The sequence below is a fragment of the Rhyacophila brunnea genome, unplaced genomic scaffold (genome assembly GCF_057557595.1).
Source record: "Rhyacophila brunnea isolate RB1 unplaced genomic scaffold, BYU_Rbru_1.0 scaffold_15, whole genome shotgun sequence".
Classification (NCBI taxonomy): domain Eukaryota; kingdom Metazoa; phylum Arthropoda; class Insecta; order Trichoptera; family Rhyacophilidae; genus Rhyacophila; species Rhyacophila brunnea.
The window spans coordinates 18,596,197-18,604,944 of NW_028232806.1; positions in this window are offsets into that span (position 1 = coordinate 18,596,197).

Consider the following 8,748-nt stretch of genomic DNA (forward strand, 5'->3'; position numbering starts at 1 on the left):
AGAATAGAAAAAATGTATAAGGCATAAAGCCCACCGAAAGCGTCGGATCGGGGCGAGCGGGGCACAGTCGGCATGAGAAGCGTAAATACATAACCCTAATCACACGCCTCTTGCCGCGCATTACCTCTCACCTATGTAAAAAGCGGTGCCGATCACATTTCGCCTCGTGTTTCTTTGCAAAGCTATAAAATGTATTGTTTTATTTGTCGGCTCTAAATTTATTTTCACAATGATGTCATCGTGCTAGCGTAGTAAGTTATTATTTGCAATGAGCGATGTAAGCGCACGGTGCAGAATAAATTATAATATGCGGAATAAGCGCGCCTGTTCGTTCGACGCTCCCGCCACCGAGTAAATTAGAGACCGTCGCCCTCCTTTCTCTGGTCACATCCAATGCGCCCTGACCAAGGCCTGAACAAAAACGATGCATGAGTGCGAGTAAGAAAGTATTCGGCACCCTTATAATCTTTGCGACACGCGCTAGAGTAAGATAAAAGGTCTACATATTAAGTTGGTTTCCAAAAATATCGCCGGTAAATCGTGCTGAATCGCTTCACGTAGCGTGTTGTTCGTGTTGCTAAATTTGCTATTTTTTGTGTTAAACATAAAGTCAAAGGTGGTTCTGCATGTTGTATTAAAATATGGTAGCCGTACTGATAAGCAAGAAGATGGTATTACGTTTCATAGGTAAGTTGATACATGTTCGTGACAATTTATTTGTATATTATTATTTATTTTAATATCAGTGACCTAGTGTTTCTTTAAAATAACTTAAATTATGGATCTATTTACCTAATTGGTTGCGTTTTGACCGCTTAAAAGTACTATATAACGTAAAAAACAGAAAATTATATTTTAATTCTGAGCGTCTAGTGCGAGCACTTTGGGCGAGCACTAGCGAAATGGTCTATGGTCTCGAACATTTATAGGCGAATGCGTTCGCTCGCCCACAAACCAAACGCATGGCACGTAGCTTCATTTAGCAATGCAACGGGTGGCGTCTAATGTATCTATAGTCTATGGCCCTGACGTATTTGAATATTTAGTATTTTCGTTTTATTGTCGTGCTATGACGTCAAAGGACGCCGCGCTCAACTCTGTGTGCGTTGAAATATAAGGCGCAGGAAGCGTTATGTTCGTCATACGCTGTGTACGCTCTGTTGTTTTCCTGGTGATTCACCGCTCAAATTGCAAAAATTCGCGAGCGCCCCGCGCGCCCGATTGTATATGCCCGGCGCCTAAAGGTGATAATATGGGTGATATTGAAAAAACAATTATATACTTACCCACTTATTAACTACGTAGTTATAAAAAATCTAAATCAGAATTGAAAATTGTTGAGTACTTTTGTGATGAAAAAATAATAGGAACTGATTTAGATGAAAAGTAATTTTTAAAGCTATTAAAAAAAAAAAATCGATAGCATTTTTTGGTAATTTTTACTTTAAGATATTTACCTACTTGATAGAATATCATTTTTTTGTTTCTATACTGTATACTTTATACCGAAGGAAACTATACCAACTACGAATGAAAAAATTCCATCTGTTTATATTATATTAATTAATAATAATCAATATCTATAGAAAATATTTCCAGGTTTTTGTTGATTAAATTTATCGTGTACGCTCATTATTAAAATGGAAACAGAATCATCCAGTCATATATCCGCATACTATAGAATCTCTATATAATATATATTTACATAGAGAGCATAAATATTTTAAATTGATTGCAATGTCAAGAACAGATGCCGAATGAGTCGACGGAAATGCTTGGAAATCGCCCAAATACACAATAATTTCCATTCCAGAAGTTTGACATGTTCCTTGCTTTGTTTAGTAGGTACCCATATCCTATTAATCAGATACTATAAATTATCAATTATTCATTGTCAATAAGTATATTAATATTCCTCAGTGGCTGAATGTGGAGGTAGGCTGTTAAAATCCGACATAAATAGTGCACACTAAACTTTGTCAGTAATATGTATTAAGTTTTCATTGAACTTGACTACAAATTGCAGATGTGTTGGTTAGTTTTTAAAATTCAATTAAACCCTGCGAAAACCAGGTCATAATAGATAATATTCATATATCAATAAAATATTTAAAACTATGCCATTAAATCATACAAAATTTGAGCTATTTTATTGATAGAAGAATATTTTTTATCCATTATGGTTTAGATGGGTAGAATTAATATGAATCTAAAAAAACTGACCAATACCATTTGTAATTTGTACATCTATTAAGTTTGAGTGACAAAGTGCACACTATTTTTGACGGATCACCACGTTCTACCTCCACTATGATGGTTTGGTTTAGTCAGGGTTTATTTGAATTTTAAAACCTAACCAGTACCATCTGCAATTTGTATTCATAGTCAGATCTCTACAGCCCACCTCCACTGTTTGCCACTGATAGACAGTCATATTATAAACTTGGCGTATTTAAAAAATCGATAGTGATTACAGAATGATTAGTACATAGGTAATATGCTTGACTAACTGGAGAAAAGTGAGAAGTATAAAAACCAGAAAACTACAGTAACTAACTAACTAAAAAAGTTGAAAGGGCAAAAGTACAGTATTCTCCAACTTGTTATCCAATGAATGGTCAATGGTAAACATAGGAAAGAACGGCGCCGCATTTTGTAGCTTAAGAACCTCAGTGGTTGGTACGAGTGCAGTTCCACCGAACTATTCTGGCTAGCAGATGATAAGGCTAAGATTACCCTGATGGTGACCGGACTTTGTTAGAGAAAGAAAAAGAAGAATAAGAGAAAATTAATAAAATCTGTGTTCGCGTTAGTTGATAATCAAAAATGAAACTGACAGCCTGATTTCACGTTTCGGTTTGGTTACTTATTTACATTGTTATTTGGGATTTTCAATTTAAATATAATCGAAAAAAACATCGGATAGATTTTTTTTAAATATTTTTATAAGCAACAAATAAACAATCAAAAAAAAAACGAAGGAAAAATTTCAATATCTGAAAAACCAAATATATAGGTACATCAAAAGTGAAAATGTCTATGTTCACAAGGAGCGCGCTCAGCATTTAATACCACAATAGGTCATGAGACCCAATTACCTTAAATCTCGGTATCATGAGTGTGATTTAAACCTGAACCCAATGTATGGGAAGTCAGTAACTTTTTTGATGAACTATTTAGAATTTATTCTATCGATTACATAGATAATTTTAAGAAAATATGTAGAATTGCCTTTGAAAACAGAAATGACGTAGGTTCTTAAATACTTATAATAATTGCGATATGCGCTTGAACTTCGAGTTTTAAAAGACTAAATTAAGATGCATTTTCAAGAGTAGGTATTTGCAAGGAATAGTGTCTGCCAAATTTAAATAATCTGTAACTTCCTGCGTCTTCGACAAATAAAGCTATAAAAACTTTCAACCTATTAAAATCGGCCGATGTACTGATGTATTTTAAATATAAATATCTAATACCTAGTGATTTAATTTCTCTACTATCAATATAATAAATTAAACATTGTCAAAATAATTTCACTAATAAATAGGAGAACGCATTTTTGTTGAAAGTTGAACTAGTGATTTCTCTTTCGCGATTTATCACTGCCTCCTCAGATAGCAGTGATTCAATCAAATCATAACTTAAACATGATTCTCGTTTTTAATATCCATACGATATGAGATCCCGTGACAGTTGGGTACTAACTCTCTGATAAGTAATGTCTGAAACAGGCGTATTCACCAACGCTCCAGTCAGATAGTAATGCAGCCCAAGCCCCAAAACCCAGGTTTGTCACTTATTTTAAAAATCAAGCTTTCGATAAACAAAGCTTTTGGCGTGTGTGTTTGAATGAAAAAACAAGAATAGGTAAAAAAGACGCACGTGACTAACGTGTGAAACTATGTGGCGCACAAGAAAATCTTCTTCACTCTATGTGACCCATCACTATCCAGAATTCAAAAGTTTGAACATCTATCAACATCTAAAATCAACATTTTAAGTACGAACCTACCGACATACTAATTAAGTATGCTTTGTTATTTAATACAATATAAATATGGCAAAATAAGGAAAATAACAAAAACTGATTATGCGCGCCAGCATAACATATAACCACAAGACGTTAAATTTTCCCCCCTCTATGCTCCACGTAGGCGTCCCCCACTGGTTGGTTTCTACACGTCCTACGGCGGAAGGGTTGAACAGCGTGTTGCGGGGTCAAACTCAACGTCTTGTGGTTTGCGTCGGTGGACATGAATCTGTAAGTTTTCGTGAATTTAACTATATTTCAAAGACGTTGGTGATGCTATTTTTTATACATAATCTGAAACTCTATTAAGGGATGTTTGATAAACTATCCTCGTAAAATGCAGTTAGAACAACATATAACTTTGAAACATCGATGTAAGTATTATCTGAAAATAAAATAAATATCTCATTAAAAATCCGTGAGATGACGCTAAGGGTTAGACCTATCTTCGAAGGAAATGTCGCGGAATGCACCGCCTGCTTTTCGAAATAACCAACTTAAATACAGAAATAAAGTTTACCTACCTATTTACTAACGGACGTGCAAAACTTCAAAGAACTCTCAATAAGATTTACCTACCTATTTATCTCATTCTGCAGTCTGCATCCAGCTGAGCGGGAACGTTTAGCTGTGTATCAGTCTCAGATTAACTTACATCAAATCATAATGCGTATTTAGTTAATTACTATATAGGTATTCTTTACACACAAGGTAACTCATTCATTATAGTAAAGTAAACCAACCAAATTTTAGTGATAACCAGTAATTTAAAATCAATAATTATTATTAACTATGAAAACAGAAATTAATTAAATATCTAGATTTTTTCTGCGGAAGGTAGCTAAGATTTTCTTTACACAGGTGACATAATCGATTCGTCGTATGATTTAAAATGGGGCCTCGATTCGAACCGTTCAAATCGGTCATACAATGATTAAATTACATAAAAATCTATGCGTATTTCTCATAAATTGAGTATAAAATATTACCTAAAACATAAAAAATCCCTTAAATATATCCACTAAAATTATAAAATAGTATTTCTACACCAACAAATAAATCACTAATATTATTATGACTGTCATGTCATATTCAATAATAGTTATGTTTAGTTACAGGTGTGATTCTAGAAAAGAGATATCTCCTATATTGATATTTTGCTAGGTACGTTGGTAGTTGGAATCTATTGATTTTATTTTATTTTATTTTATGTCATGGAGACACTAAATCCGTCACTGGCGGAAGAACCTACTTATCATATTTAAAATAATCTCTACTAAATACGCAAAATATTTGAAAACACAAAGATATTTTTTATAGCCATAATAATATACAAAATTGAAATATGTATTTAAAGTCTACATCGAGTAAATAGTATAATAAAAGAGGGAATCGTATTTTTTCATAACTACAATAATTGCAATGATTTATGAATAAACTACGAATGATTTTATTTTATTAAAGTAAATGGATTCGACATGAACTATTGATAATTTCCTGGACTATTTACATTGACATTCGGTAAGAATATTCCTCCTTGTAGAATTCATCATATTATGCTTCAATGGAACTGCGTCCATATTATATATTGTAAGAAGCAAACTTCACATCATTTCTTTTTCATGCGTTTAATTGTAAACAAAATAGTACTTACTTATAACTGAAATCAATCAACCCATATCCAAAATCATTAAAAGGATTTTTTATAATTCCAAGATAAACTGAGAACTTGCAATGACAAAAAAAACTGTAAGGTATAAAATATACGTCGCCGAACAAATCCATCTTAGTATTGCACTTATCACTAACATATACGAGCTTTCACAAATATGTTAGTAAGTTTTTTTTAATTAAGTGTTCATTGTTTTAATACGAGTATATTATCGTTTAAATTTTAAAACAAACAGATTTTTCCAGATACAAAAAAATGTGTTTAACTTGAAATCATTTGTATTTAAGTATATCAAATTGAGCTTTGTTATTATAATAATATTAATATGATAGTGTCACCATCAGTGGCGTCCGGTGGTTTCCAAAATTGCTTTCATTGGGGGTGCACTCAAAATTTTCTTACCTTATTTAAAAAGCGTATCAATTCAGCGTTGTTTCTGTTTAGCGAACACCTCAATCACTTCTCATTAAAGTCTTGAACTGTTTGTAAAAGTTTTTTCTCAATGCCTAACACAGGTAGACATGTTAAGTCAGTCCTGATTCATGGTAAGTATTTCTGAAAGACGATGTAATTCTTTTAATGGTTGAAAAACACTTTTCAATTTCCACAAATGTCATCGGACCATCTTTTTTTTATTCTGACTCTTATTATTATTATTGATAAAGTCTACGTTTACCGACATCATTTTAAAACATATACACTTCACTGATTGAACTATAATTATAAGTATTAAGTATTATAAATCTTTTATTCAAAATTTATCATTTTAAAACACATACACTTCCCTGATTAAACAATAAGTATATATATTGTTATGAATTTATTTTTATGAACAAAACTATCGAAATAACGTGACAAAACACCTAAAAAAGCCGACTATAACGACGACCGCAGAAATCATACTGAATTGTATGTAAGAAATAATATTTGAAGAAAATATTAAAAAAACAAAACTATCGATTGTTTTGAATAGGTAGGTACGTATTTTTCGACTCTCGACAAATCGTCAGTTTCTTCGTCTACAAAAAGCAATAAAACTCCAGCAAAATGCCTGCATTGTTAAAAATATGACATCATGTTATACATATTCACTCACTATGAGAAAGAACATGGTAACTAAGATTTTAATTTTTTATAAATTATATTCAAATATTTTCAAATATAGAAGGAATAAAGGATTAATCCAAAATATTTATGTTGATAATCAATTTTTATTCAATATCAGCCTATTTTCAATGAATTTATATGAGATTTAAATAAAAAAAATCTATTCTTTTATCAATCCTGCTAAATCTCAGTTACTACATTTTTCCGCGTAACTTTTGAGCTGCGTCCCAAATGGTCATAAAATTTTGTGTATTCATGAGTTATTTATCGTTTTCACGTGTCGGCTTCAACTGTTATTACCCAATGTAATATGAACGGCAAACTAAGATCCATATTTGTGCGTTCCGACGAGCGCACGAATTCGGTGACTGTTTACTGAGTATATGCTTTTGGCATAAATTTACATGGATTAAATTGCAATAAACGAGTGATGACTTATGAATAGCATTGTTGCACATTGAGTGATGTTTAGGAAAAAGCAGTGCAACGCACATGCATGGTGTTAGAGGAGCCGTCGCTGGTCACCATATCAAAGCTCGATAATTTGCACTAGGCTGCAGTAGTTCATTAATTTAAATGAGATAGATAGATGTCACTGTGCATTATTTAAAATTGCCAATAAATAAATAATATAATTTTTGTGTTATCATATCGCACATATTTTGCCGCACTTGAAATAGAAAATTTTACGAACCGGAGCGCTCGATAATTTTTCGACAATATTAGTTTTATCTAAATTTATGTATATTTTATAATATTCAAGTGTGTTATGTTTTTGCTTTTATGGCCTATCTACCTCAGACGGTCAAACTATTTTTTCCACAAGACGGAGCGATAACCTTGCCGATTTCATGAACCGGAATGGCGCTCCGGTCCGTTTCGAGCCTAGAGTCAATGTAAACTTTGAATGTTTGCTGCCGTGTCTTTGCCACTGGTATTTTTATTGTATTTAATAACAGTATAGTATGAAGTTTTCATTACTGACTAGCATAATAATAATGATTTCATCCCACCATAACTCACTACTTATCATTTCGCCTTCATTAGTAGACCTATCAGCTTAAACTTAAACTGAGAACCGGATGTTAGAAAACATGAATTACACCACTGGCTGCTGTCCAGTTATATTTGAATGCATATCACTACATCGAAGTGCAATCTAAATGCTGCAGGAACTTTATGAAATATAATTTTAACGGAATATGAGCTTTGCCAAGCTGGGCACTTCAAAATGCCAAATGACCACTTAACGTTTGGGTTTAGTCTGTTCCAAAATAAACCTCACAGCAGTTATGTGTGATGAACTTTTAATTGTATGACCCACTTGAGAATAATATTATGTTACAGGTTACAACTGGGCGTAATTCATACCTACCCGCTGGTAAAATAATATAACCTTATGTAGGAATATTTCAGAGTTAAGTGAGAATGGTTTTATTTGATTATGGATAGTTGATATTGATAGTTATAATTTGTAAATAGTAGGCTTGATATAATTTCTCCGCCACAATACCGAAGATAATCAAAAATGCCTTTCCATGTGGCACGTGAGGAGCTGGTCCAGAGGAAAGGTGAACCTAGAGAAGTATGGTGCCATAAATGGCAGGTATCTGAGATAAAGAATTTCTATCCGGTGATAGACGCAATGGTAAAACTCCCAGGACCATAAGAAGTCAACTATATACGAGGATCACAATATTTGGTTTTGTATTATTTGACATATTATTATACTTATTATGTCTATTTACGAATTAAATCTTTCTCGTTTGTGTGAGTGCGGAAAAATCCTAGCCGCTGAGAATTTTGTTAAGACTTTGCTAAGACCTGTATCCCATAATATGCAATTCCTGTGGGACTCTCTGCCATCCACATAATATTAAGATGAGATTTGGTGATAAAGGTCTCTAAGATAACAGTAATGATAAACTCTAAGCCAAAA